Source organism: Euprymna scolopes, chromosome 14 (genome assembly GCF_053919585.1).
Source record: "Euprymna scolopes isolate OS-2025 chromosome 14, ASM5391958v1, whole genome shotgun sequence".
Lineage (NCBI taxonomy): Eukaryota > Metazoa > Mollusca > Cephalopoda > Sepiida > Sepiolidae > Euprymna > Euprymna scolopes.
In genome coordinates this window covers 60,725,462-60,741,915 of record NC_136495.1, presented here as the reverse complement: position 1 = coordinate 60,741,915, position 16,454 = coordinate 60,725,462, and the positions used below count along the sequence as shown (strand labels likewise).

The 16,454-nt window shown below is 35.3% G+C and overlaps 2 protein-coding genes across 4 annotated transcripts in view; one reads left to right on the top strand and one right to left on the bottom strand.

The window, feature by feature from the left end:
• Positions 1–16,454, top strand: part of LOC145293043 (thymocyte nuclear protein 1-like) — a 177,672-nt gene that overhangs the window by 8,094 nt on the left and 153,124 nt on the right. The window contains exon 2 of one of the 2 annotated variants that reach the window (XM_080139352.1): positions 3,018–3,054. The exons of the other annotated variant lie outside the window; for it this stretch is intronic. The gene's annotated coding sequence lies outside the window, so the exon portion shown is untranslated. The remainder of the gene's footprint in view (positions 1–3,017; positions 3,055–16,454) is intronic. 2 annotated transcript variants of the gene reach the window in all.
• The window catches only part of LOC145293042 (leucine-rich repeat-containing protein 56-like), a 252,031-nt gene that overhangs the window by 121,178 nt on the left and 114,399 nt on the right, over positions 1–16,454 (bottom strand). The gene's annotated exons all lie outside the window — the stretch shown is intronic.

Sequence of the window (16,454 nt, the reverse complement as noted above, 5' to 3'; positions counted from 1 at the left end):
TGGGAAATAAAAGGGTTTAATGATTTTTAACTGATAAAGATTGAACTATAAAGGGAGATAATTCACATTAATTAATGTTTGTGATGATGATGCCGCGTTTCATTAATTAATGTTTGCGATGATGATGACGTGACACCGTACGGACAAGCATATTAATATATAGATACTTATTTACAATACTTTCAATTCTTAAATTCTATCTGAACTTTAAAAAATTATTTTAACTGGAGAACTAATTAACGTTTTTTAAATTTAAAATAAAAGTAAAACAGTTCACTATAAATCAGCGATCGAATTGTTACTTAAATGACTAACTTTTAAAAATGCTTCTACATTAATTATTTTCATACTATTATTAAATGCTTATTAAATTCTTTTACAATAATTTCAATTCTTAAATTCTATCTTAACTTAAAAAAAAGTTTAATTCTAAAAATACGATTATTTATTAAATACTTAGTTATTAAATTCTTTTACAATAATTTCAATTTTTATCAATATTTCATAGAAATGACGTCATAATTTTTCTATCCAATCAAATTGCATTCTTTCAACCGGTGTCAGACGACTGCTGTTCCTTTTCTATCTTCATAATTTCCAGTTGCCTAAAGTGCAAGAGGGCCTGTTTATTTTCTTTATGGATTATACTTCCAAAATAAACTATTAAAGTTGTATAAAAAGTAATAGGAATATTTTTTAAAAAATAGTAATGAAATTAATTGAATGTTACGAGTTCAGTATTTTTCAATTTTTAAACTTTAAAAATCTATCAAAATTTTTCTATTGATTCTATTTTTACAATATTTTCAGGGTCAGTATGAAATGTTATGTTCTTTCCAATAAACCGAATATAATATTTTAGACAAACGTTTTTTTTTTAAATTCACGCCCCCCATTTTCAAATGTCTATTAAAAAGTAAATAATTAATTTATGTACCAAAGTTTTATATATCACAAATTGAAGATAACAGATCAATAAATAATATATTCAAATTTAAAAACAAAAAAAAAGTAGTGTTATTAATTTATTTTTATTTCAAACTACTAGTGTCATGTTTATTAGTTGTTTTTCCATTTTTTTTATTGGATTGTTTATTCACAACGTTTCGGCCAACTAATTCCTCTGGCCTTCGTCAGGTGGTAACCGCGACGGATAGGAATTTCAAATCTCCTAACTGCATTCTCAGCCATCACTGCCATCCATAGTTGTTGTCGTCTCACCACATTTTGGCCAATTAACCTCTGGCACGCTTTGTAGTGTTTTTTAGAAATTTACCTGTAAAGTCCGAAGTTTAAAACCTTTTTTAAAAAAAAAAACACGTTGTTTGTTTTTGTGTTTTTTTTTTTTTTTTAATGAAACCTTGGTCCTTTAATTGAAAAAAAACTTAGGGCTTGAATGAGATTTTTCGAGGAGTTATAAGCTTTGAAAGATGGCGGGTGGAATTATTCAATAGTTTTCATGAAATTTCTGACACTGCTAACGCTGAGTTACATCCGGTTAAGAATCTGCAGAAGTACCTAAATGGCTTTTTTTTTTCTTTTTCTTTTTTTTTTACATGGGGGTCACCACTTATCAAGGCCCGAAGACCACTCAGGGATAAGGTTTATTGCGTGTACAGTAATCAATGAGATAGTATTATAGTAATCATTAGTATTGGAGGTTTGATAGAGTGTCTTACTTAAGGGGGCGGTTTGTCAGGATTTTGTTTCTGTTGGACTTGAAGACATCCAAGTTGTAGTCAGGTAGGAAACAGGCAAGCGGCAGAGAGTTCCACTGGCGTGCAGTTCTAAGAAAAAAGCTTTGCTCATGGAATCTACGTTTGGATTTAGGCACAGATAAAGAGTGGGGAAAATTATTGATAGTAGTTTCAGCCAGACGGGTGTTTGTCGTGAAAGATTGGCGAGGGGGGGGGGGACGAGATTGGAGCTCAGACGAGCACCTGCCATGGAAATAACGATAAAACAAAGACAGGTTTGCAACGTCTCTTCTGTGGGAGAGAGGTTACAGGGAAGAGAAAAGGGCATTCTCCCCTAAACCAGGAAGTCTATTTTGTACTCTGTCAAGGCAGGATAGGCTGTTTTTAGCAGCTCCTGCCCAGATATGGCAGCAGTACTCCATCCTTGGATGTACTTGGCTTTTATACAGATAGAGAATTGCATCAGTAGTGAGATATCTTCTGGAACGGTAGAAGGATCCCACCATTTTCCCAGCGTCCTTGGCAATAGACCTGATGTATGTGTTCCATTTCAGATCCGGAGTAAAGGTCAAACCCAGAAGCTTGTCAAAACATGGAACCTCCCCAAGACGAGAGCCATCCATTTCAATTGATGCCAGATGGGGATCAGAGCGTTGATGATGTAAAGATAAAAGCTTGGTTTTAGATGCATTAAAAGTGACCAGCCACCACTTCCCCCACTGTACCACACGCTCAAGATCAGAGGAGAGAGAATTAGAGAGAACTTTTTCATTTACGACCTTTGATGTGTTGCCATAGATGGTCATGTCATCAGCATAGATGTCAACAAATGATTTAAGTATGTGTTTTGGGAGATCATGGATGTAGATCAGGAAGAGAGTTGGGCCCAAGATGGACCCCTGAGGGACTCCAGCATTAATACTGTGTGCCTCTGATTTCTGCCCATCAACCACTACTCTTGAACCTATCAGAGAGAAATTATTTAATGATTGAGAAAACATTTCCAGTGATACCGTAGCTGGAAATCTTGTGAAGTAGGCCCTTATGCCATACCTTATCGAAGACCTTCGATATGTCAAGAGCAATTGCCCTAGAAAGGAAACCTTTGTCGAGAGATTCACTAATCCTATGAGATATAACCGTTAGCACATCTGCTGTAGATCTTGCAGAACGGAAACCATATTGCATGTCACTAAGAAGGTTGTTTCTGTTGAGGTGATTGACTACTTCTTTATTAATTATGGATTCCAACAACTTATAGCCATATTTCATAATCTTCGTTAGCTACAAATTGAATTTTACGACCTAAATTTTTTTCAGAAGAATGGAATTACCCGTTGATCATTCTTTTTTATAGGTAAGTGATTTGGGGAAATTTATATTTTTTTAATTTTAAATGTTCTAAATATATTTACTTTTAAATTTGTGGAATATCTTCAAAGAAAGCCGATTAAAAATATATTTTTCAATTAAACCTTGTATTGTAAAATTTGGTCTTTGTTGTGAAGTAAACCTTTATGTTATGGTGGTAAATGTTTACTTTAACTACAACAGAACACCGACCAATAAAATTTGGTTTTATATAGGTTTTCGGGGTTGCTGACAACGAATCTGATATTCAAACCCGTCGCAAATTTACTGTTTGCATGGTATTAACCCCTGAACCCTCACACTATTTTGTGCCAACTTACTGCCATCGTTTATGCTATTCTTACATGGTGCGTTTGCGCATGGACGCGTGTAATAAGGTTACTTGTCACATCACAGAAGAATTTTTTAAGCAGACATTTGAAATAAAGTTTTCAGAAACAAAAAAAAATGTGGTTCATTTTTCTGTGTTACGTAGTTTTTGATGCTTTTTAATTGATGTAAAAATATAAGTTTTCACGAGCGAATTTTTTTTTTTTTTTTTTTTACATAGGCATTACCACTTATCAAGGCCCACATGCCATTCGAGGATAAGGATTAAAGAGTGTACAGTAGAAATTGAGCAATATAGAAACCGTTAGTAATAGAGATTCGATAAATTTGTTAAGATATGGAACGGCTCAGCAAAAACTTGTTTACGTTAGACTTAACCATATTATAGTCAACTGGAAAGCAGAAAAACGGAAGACAATTCCATAGACGTGCAGTTCTAAGAAAAAAGCTTTGCTCATGAAATCTACGTTTAGGTTTAGGCACAGATAAAGAGTAGGGGAAATTAGTGATAGTGTTTCTTGTGAAAGTTTGGCGAAGGGGGACCATAGAATGAAGCTCAGCCGAGCACTTGCCATGAAAATAACAATAAAGCAGGGACAAACTCGCAACATCTCTTCTGTGAGAAAGAGGTTGCAGGGAAGAGAAAGGGACATCCCCCACAAGGCTACGAAGTCTATTTTGAACTCTATCAAGGCAGGATAAGTCCTTTCTAGCAGCTCCTGCCCAGATGTGGCAACAGTACTCCATCCTTGGACGTACCTGGCTCTTATATAGATAGAGAATTGCATCAGCAGTGAGATATCTACTGGATCGATAGAAGGATCCCACCATTTTTCCAGTGGCTTTGGCAACGGATTTAATGTATGTGTTCCATTTAAGATCAGGAGTAAAGGTCAACCCCAGAAGCTTGTCAAAACTAGAGGCCTCCCCAAGACGAGAGCAAGTCATTTCAATTGATGCCAGATGTGGATCAGAGCGTTGATGATGTAAAGATAAAAGCTTGGTTTTAGATGCATTAAATGTAACAAGCACCCTCTTTCCCCTTTGTGCCACTTGTTCAAGATCAGAGGAGAGAGAATCAGAGAGAACTTGGTCATTTACGGTCTTAGATGTGCTACCATAGATAGTAGTGTCATCAGCAGAGATGTCTACGAATGCTATAAGGATATGATTTGGAAGATCATTAATAAAGATCAGGAAGAGAGTTGGACCCAGGATGGACCCCTGAGGGACTCCAGCATTAATACTAAGAGCTTCTGATTTTTGCCCATCAACCACTACTCTTATGAACCTATCAGAGAGAAATTATTTAATAATGGAGAAGACATTTCCAGCTATACCATAGCTAGAGATCTTGTGAAGTAAACCTTTATGCCATACTCTATCAAAGGCATTGTATATGTCAAGAGCAATTGCCCGAGAAAGGTAGCCTCCGTCGAGAGATTCGCTAATCCTATGAGATATAACAGTAAGCACATCTGCTGTAGATCTAGCAGAACGGAAACCATATTGCATGTCACTGAGAAGGTTATTTTTGCAAAGATGGTTGATTACTTCTCTATTTAACACAGATTCCAGCAACTTACTCATGACGCACAGGAGACTTATTGGCCTGTACTGTGAGGGAGATGAACGATCACCTGAATTCTTAAATATGGGGCATACTGATGAGATTTTCCAAGGTGTCGGGAAGCAATTCCCCTTAAGACAACGTTTAAACAGTTTTGTAAGTATGGGTGCAAGTTCTGGTTGAAGTCTTTTGAGTACTATAATTGGAATACCGTCAGGGCCGATTGCTTTACTGGAATCAAGGTTTTTGAATAAAAAAGATTTTTTTTTTAAAATGCTTTACAGAAGCATTTTTATTTTTCGTTGTTTTTTGTTTTGAAGGGGGAGGCTATTCAATGTACAACATTTAACAGGTGCTTCTGTAGTTTAATTTATCGTTTTTCCGAAAGTAACACCCCCACCACCACCAATTTACCAAACAAAAGAACTGTTTAATTTTTCGCAAAAATTCTATTTACATTGGAGGGGAGGGGAGGTCCGATTTTTAGGAAGAAAAGCTAGTATTAAAGATGGGAAGGGAGTGTCGGCGCTTTAACTACAGTTATCTCCCGCGGTGTTTCTAAACTTTGGTACTAATGTAGAGAGTGATCCGCGTTATTTTTTAAATCGTATTTCCAAGTTTAATTAAAGTTTTATGATATGTTTTTTTATTCAATTATAAGGTTAAAGTACAGAATAGGTACAAAACACCCTCCTCTCTCCATGTTAAGAATGGCTTTTTAAATAACGTTATTATTTCAGCACGGCTGCATGAGTACCTAAACTTCAAACAAAAATTAAGAAAAAATCCAAGATGTCTGCCTTCAACATGCTGTCATAAAAACGTGTTTGTTCGCTGTAAAAAAAAAATTTTTCCATCAAATTAAGTGAAATTTTTGGTAAAATTTTAGAAAAAGCGTGAACTCGAATTAGAAGAAAAAAAAAAAATTTTTCTTGTAGATTTCGATGTGCTAAAAAAGAATCTGAAAACCATATACGTCGCAAATTAATAGTTTCAGAGATATTAATATTTTTCCAATGGATTATTTTCTTTATAAAATAAACTATAATGGCGTAAGTCGGCTCATTGCGCATGTGCATAGAGGCTATTTCACGGACTTCATTTACGCTACGCATGTGCAGACATTTTAAATTACAAGAAATATTTTCATAAAAAAAAATTTTTTATCTAATTTTTAGTAAAAATGATGCTGTTAGTAAGTTTTCACGACCAGTTTACAAAAAACATATCTTAGTTTTTTGTTCTTTTTTTTGGTGGGGGTAATCATATATAGAACTGGTATAGCTTAACAGATGCTTCTGCAGTTTAATTAACCGTTTTTCCGTAAGTAACATGCCAAAATTTATCGAGCAGAGTAATGATTAACATTTCACAAAAATTCTTTTGTTTATATTGGCGGTGTTGCGGCTGCGGCGCCGATAAATTTCGGCACGTTACTTAAGGAAAAACGGTTATGTTTTTGTAAACTGCTCATGAAAACTGAATTTTTAGATCAATTAAAAAGTATTAAAAACTACGTAACACACAAAAATGAACCACATTTGTTTTGAAAATGCCCGCTACAAATTCCTCTGCAATGTGACAAGTCATTTTACGCTCGTGCGCACGTGAAAGCAAGAACCGAAATTACGTGAACAAATACAACAATGCGGTGTGATATTTACTTTTTATACTTACGGAAACTAATAAAATGCTGATTGATTTTTTTTTTTTTTTTAAATAAATGTGATTTCTCTTCGGTCTGTGCACATGCATAATCAGCCGACTTACGCCATTATAGCTGATTTTATAAAGAAAATAATCCATTGGAAAAATATTAATATCTCCGAAACTATTAATTTGCGACGGATACGATTTTCAGATTCCTTTTTAGCACACGGAAATCTACAAAAACAATATATTTTTATCTACTAGTTCGAGTTCACGCTTTTTCTAAAATAATACCAAATTTTTTTTCGGAGATCTTCAGTTCAAAATGGATACGTACAATTTAACCTGTTTTCAATAGTTTCATTTTTTTTAATGTCTTGATTAAACTGTACAAGTACCTGTTTTTCTTACATGTTGATACGTTTGCGTGCAAATGGGCATAGTGAAGTGTCTTATCACATCGTGAAGCGTAGTGAATTTACTAAATTTGACCAGTGCTTGCTTTTTTGGCCAAGATCAGATCACCTTTGTGTAGTATCTGTTCCGGCAGATACTGCAATCAAAGACCATATGTGGGGGCAACCCCACATATGAGACCATTGCTTTTGTAGCAATCGGTTATTGGTCAACGTAGGAGAAACCCTTCATACCAGTTGTCACTATCCAGCTCCCCTACTCCCCGGGGAGCTGGCCCCCATTTCCCCAGTCTCTCCACATTAAAAAACGGCCTTGTGCCTAATTTGGTCAGTGGGGAAGCAAATAAATACATTACTTACAGAGCCGGTACATCCACTTTTTTTTTTTCTTTCTTTCTTTGAAGATTGTAACACTGGGTATGGGGCAGTGGAACCAACTGCCAACATTGCCCTGCTTTTTATTGAAACCAACCGAGAGTATCCTCGTTGTTCCCTAAAGTGCAATTGTCTGGATCTCTTTTGCACTTGGTCCACCAGGAATATTAGTTATGTAGGACTTCAAGTTCTTTTCATAAGCCCTGAGGCACCTATAATAACTGGTATGATTGATATCTCCCTAAGATTATAAAAGACATCCAGTGGTGAGGCGCCATTTGGAGGATGAGGGAGAATATGGAGTTGCCTCTTAGTTACCATTGCTCCCAAGTCCATTTTGGCCTGGATTGATAATACCTGTTAATAGCATCTGATGCTACCAAATCAGGATGTCTGAATATGGCTTCCTGATCAAAAATGCACCAAACATTGATGTTATTGTTTTGTTCCTTTCCCTTTGCAAGACTTAATCATGTTCTGCAAAAACAAAAATAATAATTTTCATTTACAAAACAACCAAACCAAACTCCATGAATAAAGGTCCTGGATATGACCTAAAACTATATCCGATGGTGAGGCCCACCTTGCGGGCCTTGGGGAGTGTGGAGCCACCCTTTAATTGCCATTGCTCCCAGGTCCACTCTGACCCGGAGTGATAGTACCTGTTAGGGTCCCAACTATGGGTTAAATAGAATCTGACTTAAAAAAAAAATATACTCCATTAAAAATCGTTCCTCAAAATAACTAGATTCGGCATTAAATAACCTGAAAAAGGTTGATATGCCGTAAAACAACTAACCAACCAACCAACCATGAATAAATATTTGGTTGATGTAAAGAACTTCAAGCATAAAAACGCTTTCCAAAATTATTGGATTCAGCATTAAATAACCCAAAAGAGGTTGATATGCCATAAAATAAAACAACTAAACCAAACTCAATAAATAAATATTTGGAAGATATAAAAAACTTTGGCTCTTCTGTATGACAATTACATATCAGCATGAGAAATGACTTATTGACCCCTGTTCTTAGAAAGAGAAATGCCATCTAGTGGGCATTATATGAACCTCAAATATAAACATGTGTTTACCATAATGCAAAAATATATAATAACACAATAAATAACACAAAAATATGTGGAAATCGAAACATTTATTGTATAAAAATGTATCAAAATATAATTTTAATGTATTAATTTTTTTTTTTTCAATAAGTGATTCATAACTGTAAATAAAATAATGAGTATGATAAAAACATGAAACATTGATTGTTTTTAGAATTTTTTTTTAATGGTAAGGTTGTATAAAAATGTAGCAAAATATAATTTAAAAAACATGAAAAATTTATAGAGGTTTAAGAATATATTTTTTGTTTTTGTACAGAAAGATTGTATAAAAATATAATTTTGGTTTGCACTAACTTTTAGAAAAGGATGAGTTATCGACCCCTGACAAGCAACATCTGTCGGCGGTTCTTGAAACTAAAATAAAAACATTCGCCTCATGTAACTCTCATGCAGAAATGCCAAAACTTTTTTCCAAAATTGCATTAAATAACCCAAAAATGATTGATATGCAATTGAACAAAAACAACCAACCATATTAATGTTTGATGCAAAAAAAAACAAAAAAAATGGTGTTCATATGAATGCAGTATTGTCAACTGAATATTCTTCATTTGTAGTAACTTGCAAGTGGAACTTGTGCCAATTATAGAAACCATATTTCACAGTGGGCTAGCAAGTGGACATATTGATTTTTAGTAACTTCCTCAAATCATTATGAAACCTATATATTTGAATAGCTCAAAGTCTGAAGTTTCAAAAAATGGGCTCATTTGTCTTCTAACTTCAATTATTTCTCAAGATATGCCTGTTTGAAGTTCATGAATTTTTAATTTTAGCGAAATTGCGACTACAGTGATTTTTACCAAGTAGTAAATTTGGGTGCACTTGAAGAATTGCTCCAAATTTCTTCCAGAAACCACTAAATATGTCCTACAAGCCTCTTAGATAATGCCAGATTCCCTAAATTTACTTCATTATAAAAAACGGAACATATGAACAAGTTTTTGACCTGTTTTTTATTTTTTCACAAAATTTATCATAAAAATAAGCATTTTTTTCCATAAAAAAAGCCCCAAATTTTGCCCCTGACCAGTATATTTTAACAAAAGATTTCAAAAAAGCCCCGAGATGAAATTTCTCATGCTTCACAAATAAGAATCTGGACATAGAAAGCTATCATAATCCAATTGGGTGAGAAAAAAAATCACTCTCGAGAACCATTTTAATTCTAACATACTGAAAACATTTGAACTTGCCCATTTTTCCATAATTTTAGACACCCTACAATGACCGTTTAAACCATAAATCCAGATCATTGTGATTCTTACTAAAATTTCATCATCCAGACCACGTTTGCTATGTTTTTCAGAATCCAAATCTGGCATCAGAAAACCTTCATCATCGACGGTCACTCGTGTCCGAGTAAGACTGTCCTCCGTTGTGGCTTCTGTGGGTCCTCAGGTGAACATAGAGCCCAATCCTAGACCCAATTTTTCTTGTGCAATTTGGGCAGATAAAGGTAGTGGTGGTGGGGTGGGGTTGGGTGTGTCTGGTTGATAATCTGTCCTTTCTGTGCTTGTGTTTATCCTCAGCAGCTTGATTTAGGTCACTACTATAAAGCGCAGCACCTTTGTGGACAGCGCTCCTCCATGCCAACCTGCTCCCAGCCACGTCCTCCCATGTCTCAAGGTCCATGTGAAACCGCTTTAGATTTACTTTGATGTTGTCAGAAAACCATGAAACTAAACTATTTTCTGGAAAATCCTGATTTTTACCCTTTTTTTAAAGCTATTTTCAGTTAAATGTTGGCTGTAAACCAGAAAAAATTCTTGATTTTTTTTCAAAATTTATCCATTATAATTGAACATTTCCATTTTTCTCATTTTCAATTTTTCAACATCTCACATTTTATTTTATTTTCGATACACAATCATAATGAATGACATGACAAACATTGCTCTCATTGTGATTTTAAGAACGGCAAGAGATCTCTAAGAGACTTTTAGCAGCAACAAAATAAGAATCGTTCCGTGCTCAATTCATCCAGGTCATTTGATGAAAAGGTAGTGCTCCAACATCACACCTATGTACCGAAGGCAAAGCGTCCTCTGGAGGAAGTCAGTGACCGTCAACAACGCCAATGACTAAGAGACTATAGAAGAACATCAGCTCCAGCATCTTTCAGGAATAAACTGCAAGAGATCTCGATTCGACAAAGAGTCAGACTTCGATGAAGTTGTGAAACAGGTCTCATCCAAGCTATATGGATTCGGCCAAAGCTGCTGCTCAAGCACAGAACACCCCCCCACCACCACCACCAAAATGTTTGCCTTCGGTCTGAAGAACAAATATCTTCAAAACAAAGAGGTTGTTAAAGTGGGATACTTTATCCTACACAATGAGTTCATCTTAGACCGACATGTTTCATTGGAGGTTGCATTTGCCATCTACGAGAGTGGCAAAATGACCAAACGGATTTACACAGACATTCCTTTACTCCTGAAAGATGCTGGAGCTGATGTTCTTCCAGCGTACAAACAACAAACTGTTGAAATTTAAGAAGGAGCGGAGGCCAACAGTACAAAAACTTGCAACTCCATACAGTGATGTGACGTACCATTGCCTCCAGTGCTTGCAACTTACGTCTGCCCAATTGTTTGCATCACTTCAGTTGCCAGCATTCTACAACCTCAACCAAAAACTGCTCATCCAAGAAATCAATAGTAGTGAATTAAGAGCCAAGATTGATCAACTGGTACTGCACATGGCTGTCATTTTAACCATCATTAACTCAGATAGGAAAGTTAAAATTGACGAGTTCAAAGAATTTTGTCATGCCACATATCCCCATGTTGGTTCGATTCCATGGATTGATATCACTCCAAGTGCTCATGTTTTAGGGCTGAGTTAATTGCAGCAAATGGCAACATTAGTTTGCTCAACTATACAAAATCTGGCATTGAGGCAAATAACAAGTTCCTATGTCAGTATCAGATAAACAAGTCTTGAAAGCTTCTTAAGAGAAAAATCCAGGTTGTCCTTGACAGTTGTACATCTAAACAATATGATATAATTGTGGGAGTACCTCGGGGATCTATCCTTGGACCTTTATTATTCCTGATATTCATAAATGACCTCCCTGATAAAATTGTTTCGGAGATGAGTATATTTGATGATGACATCAGTCTCTATAACAGGCATGAGGGGGAAACAAATGAACAGATATCCAAGGAAATGGCAGAAACATTAGAAGATGACCTCAAATCTGTAGTGGAATGGGGACAAAAATGGATGGTCACATTCAATGCTGCCAAGACTAATCTTGTCTCCTTCAATAATTACAAAAAACCTTCCCTACCACCAATAGCAATGGCCAAGAACACATTACCCGAAAGTACTTCCTTTAAACTCCTCGGCCTAACTTTTATAGGGAACATGAACTGGAATAGATACATTGAGAACATTGCCAAGGCTGCTGCGAGGAAGGTAGGCTCTCTCTACTGTGCTAGAAAACTACTTATGCATGAAAGTATCTTGTACCTCTATAAGGCTACCATTCGCCCATGTATGGAGCACTGTTGTCACATTTGGGCTGGTGCATCTACTACTTGTCTCTCGCTCCTGGACAGGGTTCAAAAGAGAGTCGCCAACCTGATAGATCCTGAACTGTCATCTAGGCTTCAGTCTCTGTCTCATCAACAAAATGTTGCATCCCTCTGCCTGTTCTACAAGTACTTTTAATGGTGAATGCTCTGACGAACTACAAGCACTTGTACCCCCTCGACGTGAATACCCCTGACAAACCCGATAAGCAGCCAAATCCCACCCCTTCACAGTAGAGATCCCTATATAGTTTCTTTCCCAGAACTGCTAGATTTTGGGATTCTGCTTTCCCAACTGTACTGACATGCAGAAGTTCAAGTGTAATGTGAACAGACATCTTGCTACTCATCTCCCTTCATAATACCCCTGCAACTTATGTCCCCGATAGTAGCCCCCTACTTCAAAGTGCCACTGTGCCTTGTTTGGGGTGAAAATTGAATTTAAAAAAAAAAAACAATTTGACAATCTATCAGATTGTATTAACAGACTCTGGGATGAGTGATCCTATTGTTATGAAGACAAGAGAATGCTTAAACTGCAGACATCGCAAGTCATTAGGTCACAGCATTAGAAATTGTGAGCAGCTTACAACTGCAATCCATGGTTGCAATAGTGAATATGAGTCTTTGTTGTGCTTTTTGACTAATGATGATGCATGATCAGTTATCTGATACATTGAATTAATAAGCTAGTTTGTTCATTGTGTTACCTTTTAGTAGTGTAGTTTCTCATTCTAACTGAATATTTGAAAAGCTTATTTCATGCAGTATCTTAGCTTGAATAGTTTTAAAGATACAGGCATTTAAAGTTTGTCCGTAAATGCCTAAATTTTGTCTGTCAGCAAATTTATGATGTTTTGGTCCGTGGACTCTTAAAAAGAACAATTTTTATGTTGAATATCAACTTTCAACATCCTACCATGGTATACCACCCTATTTGATGTCAAAAATGAACTCAAAGAGCTAAAAAAGCATAACTACTTACATTATAGGTATACATAGGTAAATGTCCGCTTGACCCCCCCCCCCCCGCCCCCAATTAAGCCCACTATGTATTTGTAGAAGCCTTTAAAGCTTGGCAAATGCCAATCCATCTGTGAATAACATTAACAGCTAATGACTGCTTATAAAACATAATTTCTAAAATCAACAGTTGCTTAACTGACCGTGCCCCTATCACTTGTGCCATATTATTTCAGCTTCAGAGAGAATCGGGAAATATGTGGTGCTAATGCAGAGAGTGATCTGCGCTATTTTTTAAATCATATTTTCAAGTTTAATTAAAGTTTTATGTTTTTTTTTTATTCAATTGTAAGGTTAAAGTACAGAATAGGTGCAAAACACACTCCCCTCCACATGTTAAGAACGGGTTTTTAAATAATAACATTATTTCAGCATGGATCACTCTCTGCATGAGTACCAAAAATGTTGTAGAAATAAATTGTAATTTATTTATCTCCTTCTCACAATAGGAAGATGTGACACAAGGGCTGGAAAGTGGAATTGAAAGAGGATACTGACTTTGCAAAAACTGCTTGAGCACCCCTGTCAGCATTCCTTAGTAGGGACGCCTCAGGTGATTAACTATAAACTAACCCCTTCTCAAAGAGAGAAGGCAAAGCCTGGGAGAGTTGATCTCCTAGAACTGCATGGTCCTGGATATGACCTTAAACTATATCCAGTGGTGAGGCCCCAGTTTGCGGGCTTTGGGGAGTGTGGAGCCACCCTTTAATTACCATTGCTCCCAGGTCCACTCTGACCCGGAGTGGTAGCACCTGTTAGGGTTCCAACTATGGGTTAAATAAAAACCGACTTGAAAACAACAAATATATTCTATTAAAAATTTTTTCTTCAAAATCTTTGGATTCGGTATTAAATAACCTGAAAAGGGTTGATATGCCGTAAAACAAAAACAACCAACCAACCAACCAACTGCACAGTAATAGCAACATGCCGCAGTCAACAGAGAAAAGGCCATTTTAGAAATGACCTAGACTCTTTTCACTTTGGTGCCAACGGATCCACTCTTTCAAAGCAGTTTGCCGTTTGAGAAAAGTATTTTTGGTGCGGTTTTTTTTTTTTGGTTTTTTTAATGTGTTGTTTTAAGTAAAAACAATATTATGTACTTAATTGTCGTATTGATAATAGTAATATATCCAAAAATTATGGGTCCTGGATATGACCTTAAACTATATCCAGTGGTGAGACCCCAGCTTGCGGGCTTTGGGGAGTGTGGAGCCACTCTTTAATTGCCATTGCTCCCAGGTCCACTCTGACTCGGAGTGGTAGTACCTGTTAGGTACAACAAATATATTCTATTAAAAAATTTTTCTTCGGAATCTTTAGATTCGGCATTAAATAACCTGAAAAGAGTTGATATGCCGTAAAACAAAAACAACCAACCAACCAAAAATTATGAAAAATCAAGTAGAAATTTATTTATAGTTAAAAGCAATTTTTACAGAAAATTGGGTAAAATCGCATTTTTCTTAGACTTTATAAAGGTAGGCAGTAGGAGGCTAAAAACAGAGGGCATAACTCCGAAATAAATATTTTAGACTTGTAGGGAGTACCCGGCATTGCCCGAGTGTTTGTAGGTGTGTGCGGTTTTGGGTAAATCAAAACTCCGGGGGGGGGGGTAAATTTAAAAAAAAAGTTTTGGTAGGTAAGTATGAGGATCGAACCTATTGGAAATTAAAGTGTGAAAAAAAAAAAGATGCAACGTGAACCATTGGGCCACTGTGAAATACTAACGGAAACACGTTTGAATTTATTTAATTATTTAGAATTGGCAGGTGCCCGTTTTAATGAGGTCAACTTTGACTGCAGGATAGTATTTTATTTACTGTCGGAACGCTTTTTTTATTTTTATTTTCCCAAGATGTTGGAGGTGGGGGGTAACCAGCTCCCCATAAAAAGGGGATTGCCCAAATTAAATAGCAATTGTCTGATATACTCATACATTCGAAAAAGTTGTCAAAAAAACAAATATATAACAAATAAATGTTATCAAAGGCAAGATAAGTTACTTTTCTACCTAACTGCATAAGATTTTAGTGTTTTTATTTAATGTATCATGTTTAATCAGTTACCGATGTATTGGAAAATTTAAAATGGCGCCAAACTCTCTGTTGACCGCGGTAAATTTGGGAAAATTAGTTAAAAAATAAACACTATGCAAAATACTTTTAAAAACACACCGAATATATGTCAGCCTATGTCACGGTAACATATATTGTGCAAGTTTCTAACGGTATTTTGTATAATTTTTTATTTTTAACTTATTTTCCCAAACTTACCATGTTCAACAGAGAATCCGGCGCCATTTTTAATTTTCGAATACATCGGTAAACACTGTATGTTTTTCGAGCTGAATAAGTATGTTACATTAAATAAAAACACTAAAAAATTATCCAGTTAGGTAGAAAAGTAACTTATCTTGCCTTTGATAACATTTATTTGTTATATATTTGTTTTTTGACAACTTTTTCGAATCTATGTGTATAGTAATACAACCCCACCCTCACCCCCCTTCTTTTTTTATTATTAAAAAACACAATAGCGGTTGTTCTACTTGATGGATTTTCGTAATTTTTGAATATATTACTATTTTCAACATGACAATTTAGTACATAATATTGCTTGCGTAAAACAATATATTTAACAAATTAATTTGTCGACTATACCTTAACAGGCACCACATTTTTTTAGGGAAACTTCATATGAATAAAAAAATTTCCCTCGAAAGAAATGCTTAACTTATAACATAATGTTGGCTCAGATTCTTCCAAGAAAAGCAACCAAACCAAACTAAATAAATATTTCAAAATATAAAGAACTTGAAGCTTAAAAATTCATCACAATGACCGGACCTTGCATTAACCCGAAAAGGGTTGATATGCCTTAAAATACACAACCATTTACTAACACCATTCTATTTCATTCCTCTTTTTTGTCAACATGTTAACGAGAACTCGATAAAGTCATTTTGAATATGAGAAATGGATGTTCGTTGTCTTTTCTTAAAAATATTACATTCGCATAATTTTTAAACTGCAAAAACAAATGAATTTGGAATTGATTTTCTGAGTAAGGACTTAATATTTGTTTAGGAGTAAAAAAATTTTTTAATTATTCTCTTTTCCTAATATAGCCTCAGAGTTGTTAAACAACTATAGGTTCTTTCCAGAGTTCCCCCCTGTTAAAAAAATAGAGAAATAGCTGTATGATGTACATACTCATGACAAAACAAAAATATATTCCAAAAATTATGTAAATTGGTCAAGTAGATTTATATTTAAATAAGAAAATAAAATTATATGTGTAACCGAATTATTGTCTTGCCCATGATTTTGAAAAATATCTCTAGAAACA